At 36.1% G+C, this 15,994-nt stretch overlaps 1 long non-coding RNA gene across 12 annotated transcripts in view; it reads right to left on the minus strand.

Annotated features, from left to right (window-relative positions):
• LOC138166558 (uncharacterized) overlaps positions 1-15,994 on the minus strand; it is a 552,457-nt gene that overhangs the window by 30,202 nt on the left and 506,261 nt on the right. For all 12 annotated transcript variants that reach the window (XR_011169622.1, XR_011169629.1, XR_011169625.1 and 9 more), the window contains one exon: positions 12,458-12,655. This is a non-coding gene — a long non-coding RNA (uncharacterized lncRNA). The remainder of the gene's footprint in view (positions 1-12,457; positions 12,656-15,994) is intronic.

Genomic DNA, 15,994 nt, shown 5'->3' on the forward strand with positions numbered 1-15,994 from the left:
GCTGGGAAAGTGTCATTATCAAAAATATATTCTTCAAATGTTGGCTAACTGAGGTCTGTCACCTTGACTGTCTGGCTATAATTGGTCTCATTAATTAACATAAATTCAAGTTTTCCTTCTTTGGGAAAGGGGAGTTGGTTCTTTAGTCAGAATACCCTTTAATTTACAAATAAATGTAATGTATGCTTGTCTATATGAAATTGGTCAAAAATACCTAAATAGTATGAATAGAATATAACTATCAAGAACAAATATTAAAATGTAATAGAATGTGGTGAAGTGTAAATGTTTCAAATATCTTTGGTGTTCTAGAGACCTCCTTAATTACAATTCCACTTAGCTTAATTTATATGCACAGAATATAGAAAAATCAAACATGGAAAAAGACAGGTGCACATGAATACTAGTGCTAGAATACCGTCTAAAAATTTGCATCCTTGAAAAAAATCATCATTTTCCTCCTTGACTAACACCAGTGAAGTGCTCATATAGAACAGGAACACATACTTTTTATTTGTTAGTGTTCTCTTATACAAGACATAGCATTTCACAGCTGTATTACTATGTATGCATGTGTGTATATAATATATATGCAAATTCACATTATCTCTGAAGTCCCCATAAATGTCTATATATTGCTCTGCACACAAGCTCTAAAATTCCACTTCTGGGCATGAGAAAAGAGATTAAAGATTTCTGAACATATATTAGAATAGCAAAATGTGATGAGAAGCAAACAGTCTAATATTAATCTGGCATGAAAATTCTATTGCAGATAGACACTTCAATCAACAGATTTTAAAAAAAAAAAGTAATACTAATCAATTCTATTTAACAAGATCATTTATGTTGTATTAAAAGAGTCTTTGTATAATTTAACTTCCAGTAGGTTTTGTAGATTTTATAGTCAAATACTGAGTGTATCTCTGAGTAAGAAACCTTTTGCCATTACTACCTCATCCTCATTTACAACATTAATGTGCTAACTAGGGGCTGCAGGAAAATTTTCAATTGGTTTAAAACATCCCATTTCATGTTTCTGTTGATTCTCCTGCATGGGAAACATAATCATCATCACCTCGGGTGAGATACCAATAAGAATTTTGCTAGCCCCTTATAAATCCATTTATCACTCCTATGAAAGTCACTGCCTGCTTTTAACAAAGATAATGTATGTTATTGGGATTATACCACTGCATGCAGACTCATTAAAGAGAGATAGACCAAAATTTATGGCTAAGCCTTTGGACAGCAGGGCATTATTTTAACCATAAAATCCCGATCTGCAAGGAGAGTGGCCAAGCCAGAGGAACCATTAAAGACTTATAATTAGCATCAATCAATGTGACACTACTGTTGACATCTTTATTACTTTAAATACACTAATCAAATACTTCTGCATTGAGATAGAAAGATTGATAGGCAGCTAGACATAGAGAATGTCCCCATGGAGAACAATTTTAAATTATCTATTCAAAAGATAACAAAAAGACACTGGCATTAATTAAACAGAAACCTAATGCAAAGGACTGAAATGGTGAGACTTGAGACAGAAATATTGGGTTTGGAGTGGCCCAACCCTGATGCCTTGGTTACCTTTACCCTTTTCTCAAAATTAACACATACCTGCCTCCCTTCTATGAATATCCCAACCAAACTTGCTGATTTGGAGGAACAAATCACCCCAAGGAATCATTGCTTCAGGCTACTCTCTGTCATAGAAATAAATAGTTAAACACCAGAGCCCAGCATTTACTCATTTCTCCAGCTCTCACATTTTGCACATGAAGAAATGATGAAGTTAAGAGAGAGAGAGAGCTAGCTGATCTTGGTGTTATTTACATAATTACAATAGGGACTGTCAATATTATCTAATTGCATCAGTGCTCAATTTCATACCACACAGACTCTAAAATATGCTGTTATTATTACTGCTCATATAAATATTTCAGTATTAATGAGAAAGAAGCTGTTCAGCATCTTTGCCACCCCTCGGGCCCATATGGTCGTGTACCTTAATAAGAGTAATTTTTAAGGAAGCACTATTCTACAAACAGTGCCACACTACCTCAGTGGTGACAAACAGAAATCCTGAATTAGGGTTGGGGACACCAATTCCAAATATGAACTGCTTCTGATAAGGACCCTTATTTTGGAAAGAGTTTGTTTTGGTGGTGGTGGTCTGTGTGTGTGTGTGTATGTGTGTGTGTGTGTGTGTGTGTGTGTGTGTGTGTGTGTGTTAAGACAGGTTAAGTCAAACAAGATTAAAGTGCTTACAAGGCACCTTCCCAAGGGAACAACTTCATTTCCTTCAAACAGCATTATAATAACAAATGCTTTCATTATTATGGTGATGAGGTCTGATGGTCATTAAGCTACAAGTTAGGTTTGATTTATAGGTTATCTGACTGATACATCCACCAAGAGGCTTAAAAACATATTAGATTGTCTCTGAATTACACGTAAGGATTTCCCCAGACTGATTCTCAAATAAAAGAAATATGTGCCACAGTCAGGATCTGGGTTTTGGTTTTCTTTTCAATTCCCACCCTTCATGCCCTCTTCCAAAGGCAATGGAAATGTGCCCACTACTTCTTATGAATTCACTTGGGGACCAATCAGAGGTTGAAACAATCCACAGAAGCAGTTAACCCTCCCTCCCCCTACATCCCCCTTTAAGTAATCTGAAACAGCATCAGCCCACTCAGCTTCGGTTCAGCTTTTGAATTTAACATTACAGGAAAGAACATTTTCCATTACAACATGATAGCCTTACAGAGGCTAAGTAATGAGAAAATGCAGTAATTTGGCCATTGAAAATCCAATTAGCTTAAGCCAATATTTATCAAATCACTCCTCCTAAAACATTATACTTCAATTTTAAGTGAGTTACAGTACTTTGGATTGTCAAGCCAATAGCTTTCTCCAATGAAGTCATCAAACCTTTCAGGATCTTGCATTCATTTTTAAATGCACCTGCAACCCCTCTCAAGTGAGGATAGAAACCACTAAGGTGAGGTTTACCTGTACCAGAGACAGAAATTAATGTAGCCTAAGAGACAGGTACAAAGGCAGCTAGACAGAGACAGAAATGGAAACTGAGGCAGAGAGAGGGAAGGAGAGAGATGGAGAGACTGAAATACAGATGGTCAGAAAGCTACTTTGGGGGAAGCAAGAAGCTTGCCAGGATGCAAAAGTTTCTGGCACTCTGAAAATTTTCTTACATCAACCAGATAGGAGGCTTCCTTAGCAGCATCAATGTAGATCTTGTTTTCTGGTACATTAGGCATCATGTGGCTCTTGTTGATGTTCAAGGAATAGGCAGATTATGCAACATTATAGGAGACTGGCCTTCCCACTTATGGAAAAATTGCCAGTCAGTCAGCCACAAAAAGTCTGTTGGACACATGAGTCAGGGATAGGCACACCAGAATCAGGCCTTTGTGCTGAGTCCTTAACAAAGAAGCTGATAATAAACAAGGCTTGTTCAGCTGGGAAATGACGCAAGGAGGGGTACAGTCACTTCCTGGTCAGAGGACATTGCCTTTGCCAAAAATAAAGACAAGGCTCAAAATGTGCGTGCACATCACCCTTCCAAACATGGGTCAAAGGAAAAATCACTTCAACCAAAATGATTCATAAATATGAGCCATGAGTTGCAAGGCCTTAGAAAACATATCCCTCACTTCAGCAATACCTTACCAACCAGAAAGCTTCCCAGTTATCCACTTCATATTCAATGTCTATTGTGTATACAATGGAAGAAGAGGAAAAGATGGCAGAGATGGGAGAGCCAAGAGTACAGGGAGGAAAAATGCATTGGTCCAACTAAAAGATCAAGCAGATCATGGGTTTAGAGTTGGAACCCCTTTACTTTACAGATGAGGAAATTAAAGCCCAGCAAAGTTAAATGAACTTCTTTGAGGTTAGTTAGTGAAAGTTAGTTAGTTAGTTACTTAGTTACTTAGTTAGTGAAAGAGATGGTCTATTGATTACAAAGTTTCTGCTGTTTCTATTGTGTCACATAACCTTTCCAGACATTCATCTTATTTTAAATACCGATATTTGTTCAGTGGTATTGACTCTCAAAAGGTATAAAAACACAGCTCATGATATCTTTTGATTCCACTTTCTATTACTTCAAAACCAACCTAACTTCCTAGTCCATTTGAAGTAAATGGGTTGTTGATTGGTTAAATGACTTTTTTTTTTTAATGCTGATAGGGCCATTTTTCATTATGGTGTATATTACACAACGGAACAATTGCGAGCAAAAGGAATAAACTGTAGACATTAACTATATTTTAACATGTATTTTGTGTTAATTAGTAAGCAATATGACAAATGTTTAATATGTCAAATAAATATCTGATTCGTTGAAACCACTACCCAAGTTAGCAATAAACATTACAAAAAGCACTTTAATATTTTTCACATGGTAATTGGAGTGTCATTTTTTTTCCTGCAGTGGCATGATTTTATGTAAGTGGCCTTTTCCTCTCCTCAGGCAGCATAGTGCTATGGGAAAAGAACTGAGCTAAGTGTCAGGAGGCTCAGGCTTGAATACCTCTGCTGCCACAAACTAGTCGTAAAACCCTGGACAAATCATTTTACCTCTCAGGACCTCTCATGGGACTTATAGCAATTTTTAAAATGTCAATCAAAGTTTTTAAAAAGTTTTCTTATATGCAAAATTTTATTTTTTTTAAATGAAGGAAGCATATAAGAAATCAAGTTCTGACATAAATTCTTCTAAATCCTACTAATAACTTTCATAAGAAGTAATACTAGTTGGATATCAAAATAATAACAAAAATAAATAAGAAATTATATGGCACTTTAAGGTTTACAAAGTGCTTTATAAATATAATTTTATTTGATCCTTACAACAACCCTGGGAAGTAGGTGCTATTAATATTCTCATTTGACACGAGAGCAAGGAAGTATTGGTCAAATTTTAATTCAGGACTAGCACTCTATTAGCTACTCAACGGCCTCTAAAAAGACCTGGGTTTTATTCCCAGGTCTGCCACTATCTCATTGTGGATCACTGGGCATGTCCCTTAAACATTAAGAAACAATATTTCTTTATAGGTGGAAAATGAGAAGTTGGTTCCCATCAGAAATTCTATGATTCTACTTCTCCTACTCCTTGGTAGGATAAGATCTTATTCTGTAACCTAAGGCACAAGGTACACGTTTTAATCAGTAACAATAAGACAAAAAGATCCTTTTGGGGGTAGATGAGTTTTGAAAATGATAAAAATGAAGGAATTTCTGAAACATTAGAGTGTGTGAATGTATCTTTGTCTATTTGATGAGTAGAGCTTGGCACAGAAAATAAAAATTGTACAGAATCATTAATTCACTTATTCATTAAGCAAACCATATACATTATAAAAATAAGATTTAGGGAGGGGAGGCTAGGTGGCACAGTGAGTAAGAGTGCTGGCCCCGGAGTCAGGAGGACCTGAGATTGGTTCTGGCCTCAGATACTCAACACCCACACCAATACCCACACACACACACACACACACACACACACACACACAGACACACACACATGCACACAAAACTGGCTGTGTAACCTTGGGCAAGTTACTTAACCCCAACTGCTTAAAAAGAAATAAGATGTGGGGCAGCTAGGTGACACAGTGAATAGAGCACCGGCCCTGGAGTCAGAAGGACCTGAGTTCAAATCTGGCCTCAGACACTTAACACTTACTAGCTGTGTGACCTTGGGCAAGTCACTTAACCCCAATTGCCCTGCCTCTCCCCCCTCCAAAAAAACAAAAGCAAAAAAAAAAAAAGGAAAAATAAAAATAAGATGCATGGAGATGATTTGTAGCCTATCTGCTTCAAAACAAAAAAGGCTTTCCTAAGAGAAAAAATCCCTGTTTTGATCTGTTTTTCTCTATGAATCAAATGAGTAAAGTTATCTTATAAGTCTGGTTACTTAATAAATGCATGTATAATGAGAAATATCAATGAGATAATCTTTCAACATAATATCTAAAGGCATTGTGATCAACACACTACATGAATATACTGTGGCTGAATAATAATCCAACATTCATTTACTAATTCAGTCATTCAATGAACAAATATTGAGATATATATATGAATACTCTGTACGAGCTACCTCAAAGTTTCTGGGGGGTTTTCTTATCACATAGCTTATAAATTCATCTAGGGAAATGAAATCTGAACAGTGTAGGCAGGACTCTTCCTCTAATTTATTATAGAAGGCATCTAAGGGGTGGCTAGGTGGTGCAGTGAGTAAAGCGCTGGCCCTGGAGTTGGGAGGACCCTAGTTCGGTTCTGGCCTGAGACACTTAACACCTACACAAAAATACTAGCCGTGTAACCTTGGGAAAGTTACTTAACCCCAATTGCCCTCCAAAAGGCAAAAAAAAAAAGGCATCTAAAATCTGGATTACAAGTACATAATATACTTTTACAATGTGTTCATTCCCTTAACAAACAAAAAAACTAAACCTGGGATAATACAGGACCATGGGTGAAGAATGCCTTTCTCAAATAATATACTGCTATTAAAGATAGATATGCAGGACAAGTTCCACATATCAATGGGAAAAAGAGGGAATTATTTTCCACTACTCTAAATTAAAGAATAAAATTGTTCTGATCTGTTTCATTTCCTTTCATTCATCTTTGTCTTTTCTCACTTTTCTGAATGTTGTGTTACTTGAATAGGGCTCCAAAGTCTCTACACATCAAAGAATGTGTATGTCTTGTACACGGTAGGCACTCAATACAGAATTATGGAATTGTATATGTAGAGTTTAATTAATAATGATGCATATCACTTTTAAGCTCTGACAACAGCTTAAAGAACCCAAACCATTCTTGTGGCAGTTCTGCATTTTTCTTCACTTAGCCAGAATAAGAACTGCAAGTATGAGAATGATATAATTTTAGTTTTTCTGGACATACTTGATCAGAAATAACCACCAATTACCTAGAAAATCTGCTTTAATGAGACTTCCAGAGATTACCAGATCAAAGGGATTCAATTGTACTCTGGATAATATCTGAATATTTGAATTCTTAAGTATATCAAAACAAAAATTTCAAAACCCAGCATAATCTTTGAATTTCCTTAAACCACAAAATGAAAACATGGAAAGTGCTTCAACCAATTGGTTTACTATTTCAAACTGATTTTCTATTATGTTGGATTTCAGAAGGTACCATAGGAAGCTCAATAGAGCAAGATTTGTTGAATTAGTTAATGGAATATGTGCCACAATCATGTGTGTACTATGATGGTACATGATGTCTGATCCTAGTTCAAGAAAGTAGGAGGAGGGTACCCAGATGTATATAATTACAGACTGCCCCAACAAATACTCAATCACACCTTTTATTCCTCAAGGAATTTTTAATGCATGTCTTCTATCTGTACTCATCATTCATTATACAATGATCTCTATTAAATATTCCTTTGAAATTCAAAATGAAATAGTATATGAGAAAATGCTTTCTACACAGTAGGAGTTTGTGATTAAAAATAATGACTACAGCCTGAAAAATCAGCCCAACAGAGAAAATTATTGCAGAAATTCATTTATAAACTAGACAATTGACTTCTGTTCATAGAGGACTAAGTTTTGAAGAGTTAACAGGAGATTTCATGTTGGACTAGGTGGTGATAGCAGTGGGCCTGTGGAAACCCTGTGTCTTCCAGGCAGTAAGGCCTCAAGAATAAGACAAAGATTTCAAAAGCTTTTTGGACAAAGATGTTGGGAAGGAGGGAGCTAACTTGAGAAAAGGAATGTTGGGTCGCAGGTATGAAGTTACTGAATGTCAAAGAGAGCAGATGACACACAATGGCTAGTAGTCAGGCCACAAAGATGGTGTGCATATGGGATGAGGAGAATGGTTGAAACCATTTGAGTTCTCGGAGTCAGAGTAAAGTTAGAGCAGACATTAAGTCCACCTTCCTGGATTCAGTGATGACTATACTTACTCACATAACTCCTAAACAGTTTGTGTGGCATATAGCAAAGAATACTGACCTTAAGAATTAGGAAGATCTAAATTTGAATCCTGGTTCTGATACTCAGTAACTGAGACACTAAACAAGTTTAATTTTATCAAGACTTTTTCCCCATATCTTTAAAGTGAGGATAATAATATTTGCACTACCTTGTTGTAAACTATTTTTTAAACCTGAAAATACTATAAGTGAAACCTGTTATTACTGAACCAATCTAATTGTGGGGAGGGAGGTTTGTAGGAGGAAGACAAGTTGTCAGTCTTCAAACTCACCAGGAGTCTTTACCTTCCATAGGTTCTTCCATCAGACTAAGCTAAATCCTAGCCATCAATTCATATCTACCTAGATCTGCATATCTCTTTCTAGTTCCTGGCCCCAAACTCTATATAACTTTTAGTTATAAAATGCTATATTCTGATCTGCAGGGTGTTGGACAGATCTATTAATGTACAAACATAAAAGGCAAAAAGGAACCTTTGAATCAATTTATACCCATGCAAAATACATCATTTACCAAGTTGATGGTACTTACCAATGAGAAATATTCTTATAATCTCAATATTATACACCTATAATTTCAGCAGCACATTAAGATTTCCAAAACCAAGTTCTTCACTAAGTCCTAAACATGAAACTAAGGACTTGTGGGAATCCCAAATATCTGTGATCTGGAAGTTGCTGGTAAGCCTGGTTATAAATTTTATGTACTAAGTTGCAAATATAAAGGACAAATCTATAATATAATGTGAACTGGATGAACCGTTCCAATCACAAAAGTAAAAAGGGAAGACAATTCAAGGAACAGTCCATGGAAGTTTTCACCATTCTACTCTCTCTTTTCAAGACTCATCGCCCTACAAGGAGACCTTCTAGGTTAGACCATAAAGCATTCAGGAATCCATGATGGTGGAACGAAGGGCCTTTGTTTTTATCTGAATTAGTAACATTAATTACTGACTCATAGTTGAAAAACTTCCCTCTACTAATGAAGTAGGATTCAGAGGTGGAACAAGATTCCCAGTTATCTGTGCCTTCAAGGCCAACCCTCCAACCACTGTATCAGTTGTGTCAAACTAAAATTTAAAATCAAGGGTGGGGTGGAGGGTATTAGTCCATACATAAGGAAGGATATATACTAAGTTTTAAAATATAACATTATCTGTGCTTTATTGTATTTTTATTTATTTTGTTAAATATTTCCCCGTACCATTTTAATGTAGTCTGGGCTGTCCTCAGGAGTGTTGTGGTTTGTAGACTGTATATTTGACATTTTTATACTATATTATACTGCCATCATTTGGAATAGTCTACATAAATGAAAACAAGAAATAACAGTAATTTTGAAAATGTGCATCTTCAACATCTCTTCATAATAGAATATTAAAGACTAATTTTATTCAATAGACCTTGTTACAAGAAAAAATTCCTCTTGAAATTTTTTTTAAATTACTGTTTTTCAGTGGTGTCTGACTTTTCACGACCCCATTTGGGGTTTTCTTGGCAGAGATACTAGAGTGGTTTGCCATTTCCTTCTCCAGTTCATTAAACAGATAAGGAAACTGAGGCAAAGAAGATTCAGTGACTTGCCTAGGGTCACACAGCTAGAAAGTGTCTGAGGACAGATTTGATCTTAGGAAGATGAGTCTTCCTGACTCCAGGTCCAGCACTCTAGCCACTGAGCCACCTAGTCTCCCTTAATTCTTTAATTAAGAAGCTGACACATGATATTTTTTTTTTTAAGCAATCAGGGTTAAGTAACTTGCTCAAGATTACACGGGCAGTTTTTTCTGGGTGTGGTGCTGATTATCTGAGCCCGGATTTGATCCAGGTCATCCCGACCCTGGAGCCAGTGCTCTTACTCGCTGAGCCACCTGGCCGCCCCTAAGCAGTTGGGGTTAAGTAACTTGCTCAAGGTTACACGGCCAGGTGTTTCTGGGTGGGTGCTAAGTGTCTGAGCCCGGGATTCGATCTCCAGGTCAGTCTGACACTGGAGCCAGTGCTCTTACTCGCTGTACTACCTGGCCGCCCCAACACATGATATTTTTAATGGCAAAACATATCTATATATTTCAATAGAAATAGGAATTATCTAGAATAGGAAAATTTAGCAACTATAAACATTCTCTCTGCTTTGTTTTCTCTCCTTTGCATCATATAATACAAACACAAAGCATGGTATTGTGCATAAAGTTCTGGAATTAGAATCAAGAAGACCTGAGTTCTAATCCTACTTCTGACAATTGCCAGCCATGAGACCCTGGACAAGTCATTTGGTCTCTTGGAGCATTAGGCAGCCCTCTAACTTTGTAGGATACAGAGGAATGGTGATCTGTGTGGGAAGGGCTTCTATATAAGGAATTCTCAAACTCAGAAAATCAAAGTCCTAAATATAGAATATAGCTATAGGTATGCATGTATATCATGAGTGCTTGTAACATGTATATACACATAAACATAGATGTAAAATAAAACATAAAAAACTAAAACATTCTTGTTCCATATAACATTGCAAAAGGTACATTATTTTAATATAAAGATATGTAGTAAGGGATATTGTAGTACAATATAATTATATCATTACCTATGAGTTTCTTAGTGTTTCTTTAGTTGGTAATAGAGTTATCACAGAATAGTTTCTACTATAATTAGGTTTAGTCATTTGAAGATCTGTTCCTTCCATGTTTGCTATTGATACTGATATATTATCTGTTCTGGCCAGGACAAATAGATACCAGTATACCTGGACAAGCACAGCTGGAATTCTACTCTAGTAAGGAATTAAATGTCAACTATTACAATTAAACAGATTTGTGCTTATAATGCCTACTCAAGGATATAGTAAGGATTTCTATGGGAGCAGTGGTGTAGTTTAAAAAAATAATGAATTTGGAATTATAACCCCTGGATTCTAGTCCAGCTCTGCTACTAACAAACAACATGGCTTTGAGCAAATCACTCCATCTCTCTAAGCTTCTTATCAATCAGATCAAGGAGTTAAACTACAAGATCTCTCAGGGGCCTTCAATCTCTAGTATTCTATGTAATGCATTTATTATGTCAGTCAACCTAATTCCTGGGATTCTTATGTGGAAAGACTAAGCTCCAATATTGAAATAAAAAAAGAAATATGATGTTCCTATTAATTTGTGATTAAATGGCACAACTTACAATATTGTAATAGTTGATGAATCTCTGAGGACAGCGAAAGCTTAAGTCTCACCAGAACTATCAGCTATTGTTCAAAGATTTAAATTCACAAATCAACAGCCCAAAGAATTCATTGCAATTTGTGCTGCAGAGCTGTTCCAAATGGAATGTTGTACAATCACCTTGGTAGTGGTGTTCATAATAAAGCTCTTCAACATTGACTCAAGTGATCAGATTTGACACCTTTAATAGTACATACAAGTCTCCAGTCATGAAGACTATATATTTTCAAGTTGCAGAAATGAAGGGAAAGCAACAATAATTCTTCTTTGGACACTAGTAAAACATAAAAGACATCTTCACATAAAGGTTCCCATATGTTGGTTAAAAGACTATGTTATGTTAGCTAAGGGTAAATTATTGTTTTATATGTATACTAGGGGGCACTGTAGTGTTATACATTATTCTGATCATATAGAATTTCAGAGTTCAAGCAAAGCTTACACACAAGCACACACGCACACCATATAGTTGTTTATTCATTTCAGTCATGTCCAAATCTTTGTGACCCCACTTGGGGTTTTCTTGCCTTTTCCTTCTACAGCTCATTTTACAGATGAGTGACTGAGGCAAAAAGGGTTAAGTGACTTGCCCAGGGTCACAGAACTAGTAATTGATTGAGGCTAGTTTTGAATATAGGAAGATGAATCTTCCTGATTCCCAGCCCAGTGCTCTATCAAGTTGTGTGTGTGCACATACATACATGTGTGTATATATGTATGTGTGTATACATACGTATATACATGTGTGTGTGTGTGTGTGTGTGTGTGTGTGTGTGTATATATAAGTAGTCCCTCATTTTACAGATGAGGAAAATGAAACCCAGATTGTTGACTAGTACAAGGTCACAGAAACTAGAAGAAGCAAAACTACATATTCCCAGACCGTTTGCACTATACCTATCTGCCTCACTATTATGCCATATGACCTTCTTTTGAACTCGCTAAATGATTTATTTCCCTTTTAAATTTTGTAGTTGTTGGTGTAGGAATTTCCAAAGTAATTTTTCAGTATTTAAGTTCAATCTATTTGATGGCCTGCTCATACTTTGTTGCAGAAACCCACAAAATATATGGCTAGAATTCTATTACTTACAAATTCTAAAAGCAAAGTTTATATTTTAAACTGGATTCTTTCTTAGCAGCTACGCTCAAAGTGTTTAACAATGTCCCTGATAGTCTCCAAAGCTATTGAAAAACAAACAGCAGCAGTGTTTCTCCAACTTACCTACTATTGTACAGATGCTCTTTCAGAAAAACTGTTTCAACAACAACAAAAATTCTTCTGATTAAATGGCACAACTTCCAAGACCTTCATCCAGCTTTCTCGCCCTCCATCAAAGAGTTGGTTTTTGCATCTGGCAACCATGTGCAGCAGAATAGTCCAAATATGGCTGATAAACTTGATGGAGTTACATCACATGACCTGGAGTGACAGCCAACAGAGAAAGTTGCTAATGTAATTTCAGCTCCCAAATGAAAACTTTTCTCTTTTTCACTAATAAATTTTTATAGGTAAAATGTTATTCCTAGGTTTTTAGCAAAACACATACCCATTCCACAAGAATGGAATGGGTAGAAAAAGCACTGGACCATAAATCAGAAGACCTTGTTTCCTGGCTAGGTTCCTGTAACCTTTCTGTGCCTATTTCTTGTGTCTATAAAATGAGGAGCTGGTATAAATAATCTCGAAACAAGAACCAAGGTCTGAAATTGTATGATTCTAAATGAAGGGAATAACAAAGCAAGGTATGTGAAACAGCATTATTATTTTTTTTTTTCAAAAGGAAAGTCAACATTTAGTAATGGCTGGCTTATGGAGGAAAAAGCTATAACTAAACAATCTGATAGACTGACTCATCACAAAAAAATAGGAGATGCCCCATGAACATCCAGGTATTCCCATGTTTCCTATTGCTGCATTTGACAAGTAGAAGGAGCCAGGGTTAGCAGTGGTGTTGTACAATGATGAATTTGAAGACAAAGGGACTACATTCAAAACCCAGCCATATTACTTTTAATGTAACTTCTTTGGGCCTTAATTTCTCACTTAAAAATGATGGGATTGTACTAGATGGGCTCTTTGGTCTTTTCTTGCTCTAAGACTGTAACCCAATCATCCTGTCAACTGGAGAGTGCTAGGTAGTGCACTGAACACTGGGCCCTGGGATCATAAAGGCTCAAGTTTCGATTTGGCCTCAGACACTCACTAGTTGTACAACCCTGGGCAATTCACTTAATGCCTGTCTGCCTCAGTTTCCTCAACTGTAAAATGAGGATAATAATAGCACCTGCCTCCCAGGATTGTTGTGAATATTAAATGAGATATTTGTAAAGTACCTACCATAGTGTCTGGTACATTACAAGTGCTTAAAAATCCTTTTTTCCTTCCTTTTTTTCTTCCTTCTTTCTTTCTCCATTAAAGACTGCCTAATGCAACATATTATATGAACAGAAATTACATCCAAAAAATTCCCAAATGGTTGTCCAGCTTTCATTTGATCCTTTTAGGAAGGGGAGAACCCACTACTTCCCTAGACAGTTTTTTTTTTTTTTACTTTGAGGTAGCTCTAAGTGATAGGAAGTCGTTCTATACATCAAGTCTAGCTCTGCCTCTCTGCAATGTCTCTTCATTGTGCAACATTCACCAGATGGTGATTTTGATAGTCAAAAACTTTCGTTCATGGTTGATTCAGTAATCTTGTCTTAAATTTCAGTACTATATCTAAAATCATCTCAAATTTCATTACTGTTATTTGAAATTGAAATAAAATTCAAAAGGCCATACTTGTAAAGTATGGTGCAAGACACTGGGGATAGGAAAAGGAAAAATAAGATGTTTCTGGTCCTAGGGATCTTACAGTAGAGAATACAACACGCATGCAAATAAGTAGTATATTAGTCAGAATATACTGAAAACAACAACCAAATAGTGCCATAGGAATATTTGAGGAAAGGGAGAATATTTTGAGTTGGGGTGATTAAGAGAAGGTTTCACAGAAGACATGGATGAGGAGTAGAAAAGCCTAGAGGGAAAGAAAGCTTTTCAAAAGGCAGAGATTAGGAGAGAGTTTATTCTAGGAAGTGTGGCTGACCTATGTAATTGACAAATTGAGAAAAAAACAATACTAGTTTCTGAAGCAGGAGTTCAATTTAGATGGAAGAGAATGCACAAAAGGGAATAATATAAAATAAGGTTAGAAGATCTTTTAGATCCAATGGTTGGATCTAAATGCCATGATAAGGAGTTTGTATTTACCTACAGGTAAAAAAAATAGAAATATTTGATCTGGGAAGTCCCATTAATCTAATAAGAATGTAATAAACACCTACCATCTATTCCACATGGTTCTAGTTCCTGATGATACAAAGACAAAAATGGAACAGTCTTAGACTTCAAGAAGCTTATATTTAATGGAGAAGACAATACAAACATGTATAAGAATAAACTAAGTAAAGTCAAGTTAATTTAGGGCAGTAGCATTAGCTACTGTAACCATCAGAAAAGGTTTCTTGTTAGAGGGAGTGTTTGATGAGACCTTTGAAGGAAAATCAAGATTCCAAGGGGCAAAGATGATGATAGAAATGATTATTTCTCTCTTATATTAATAACTAATTATGGAATTAGGACCAGAATTTTTTCAGAAGCCTGTAGGTTGTTTAGTCTCTGAAGGGCATCTTGATGGATGAGATTGCCCAAATCCCTGGGATACATCCTCGGTATGAGACCCCATCCAACTAAAAACCTTACAATTAAAAGTGTTACACTCAGCCAGGTCTGAGTATAGGTGGACTCCCTTTTGTCTTAATTGCCCTAGGCAAAGATAGTCTGGATAAGAAATGTCTCTTTGTCTAAGACTGAGTGATCAGTCATGTCCTCCAACCCCTAATTACAATAGGTCCACTTCTCCTTATAACATTCATTCTCTCATTACTTATTAACCACTCCCAGCTAATTGCCACCTTCAGGAACACCCACTCTTCCAAGGGCATATAAGCATTGAGTGGGTTCCATGAGGGGTCTTTGGCATTCAAAACTGCCATTGTCCCCTTTCACTAATCTGCTAGCAGTGATGAATAAAATGATTGATAATGAACTTTTTATACATCAAAATGAGGAGGAAGTACATTCCAGGTATGGGGAATAGCCTACAAAAGGCACATAGACAGGAAATAGAATGTCATGCATGAAAAAAAGAACACAATAGAAAGAAGGCTAACTTGGCTAGAATGAAAAGAGTGTGAAAGAGTAATGATAAATTTAAATTATTTATTTATTTATTTAAAAATAAATAGAAAATATAGGTTAGATTCAGGCTTTAAATTATAGTCAAAAGAGTTTGTATTTCAATGGAAAGGGAAAGGAGTTTACTGAGTTGAGGAATGACATGGTTGGACCTTTGCTTTAGTAAAATCACTTTGGCAGCTATGTGGAAGAATGTCTGGAGAGGGAAGAGGCTTGAGGCAGAGACAGAACTTAGAAGGTCTAAATGAGAGCTGAAAAAGGCCTGAGCTAAGGTAATGTCTGTGAATGTAGAGAGCAGGGGATGATTGAAAGAGATGTGGTGGAGGTAGAACTGACAAGCTTGACATGTCAAAAATCTGAATGAAAACTGAAAAAAAACCCTCAAATATCTAGATATTTGAAAATATCTGAATCAGTTTGATTAAATCACTTCATGATATTTAGCTAATAGGATTATGTGTATTTTTAAGAGGTTTTCTTTCTTTCCTTTTTAACTAGATATTTAAACCATAATATGTT

The sequence above is a fragment of the Petaurus breviceps genome, unplaced genomic scaffold (genome assembly GCF_028583685.1).
Source record: "Petaurus breviceps papuanus isolate PSGF00001 unplaced genomic scaffold, PetGlider_PUasm1.0 224, whole genome shotgun sequence".
NCBI lineage: Eukaryota > Metazoa > Chordata > Mammalia > Diprotodontia > Petauridae > Petaurus > Petaurus breviceps.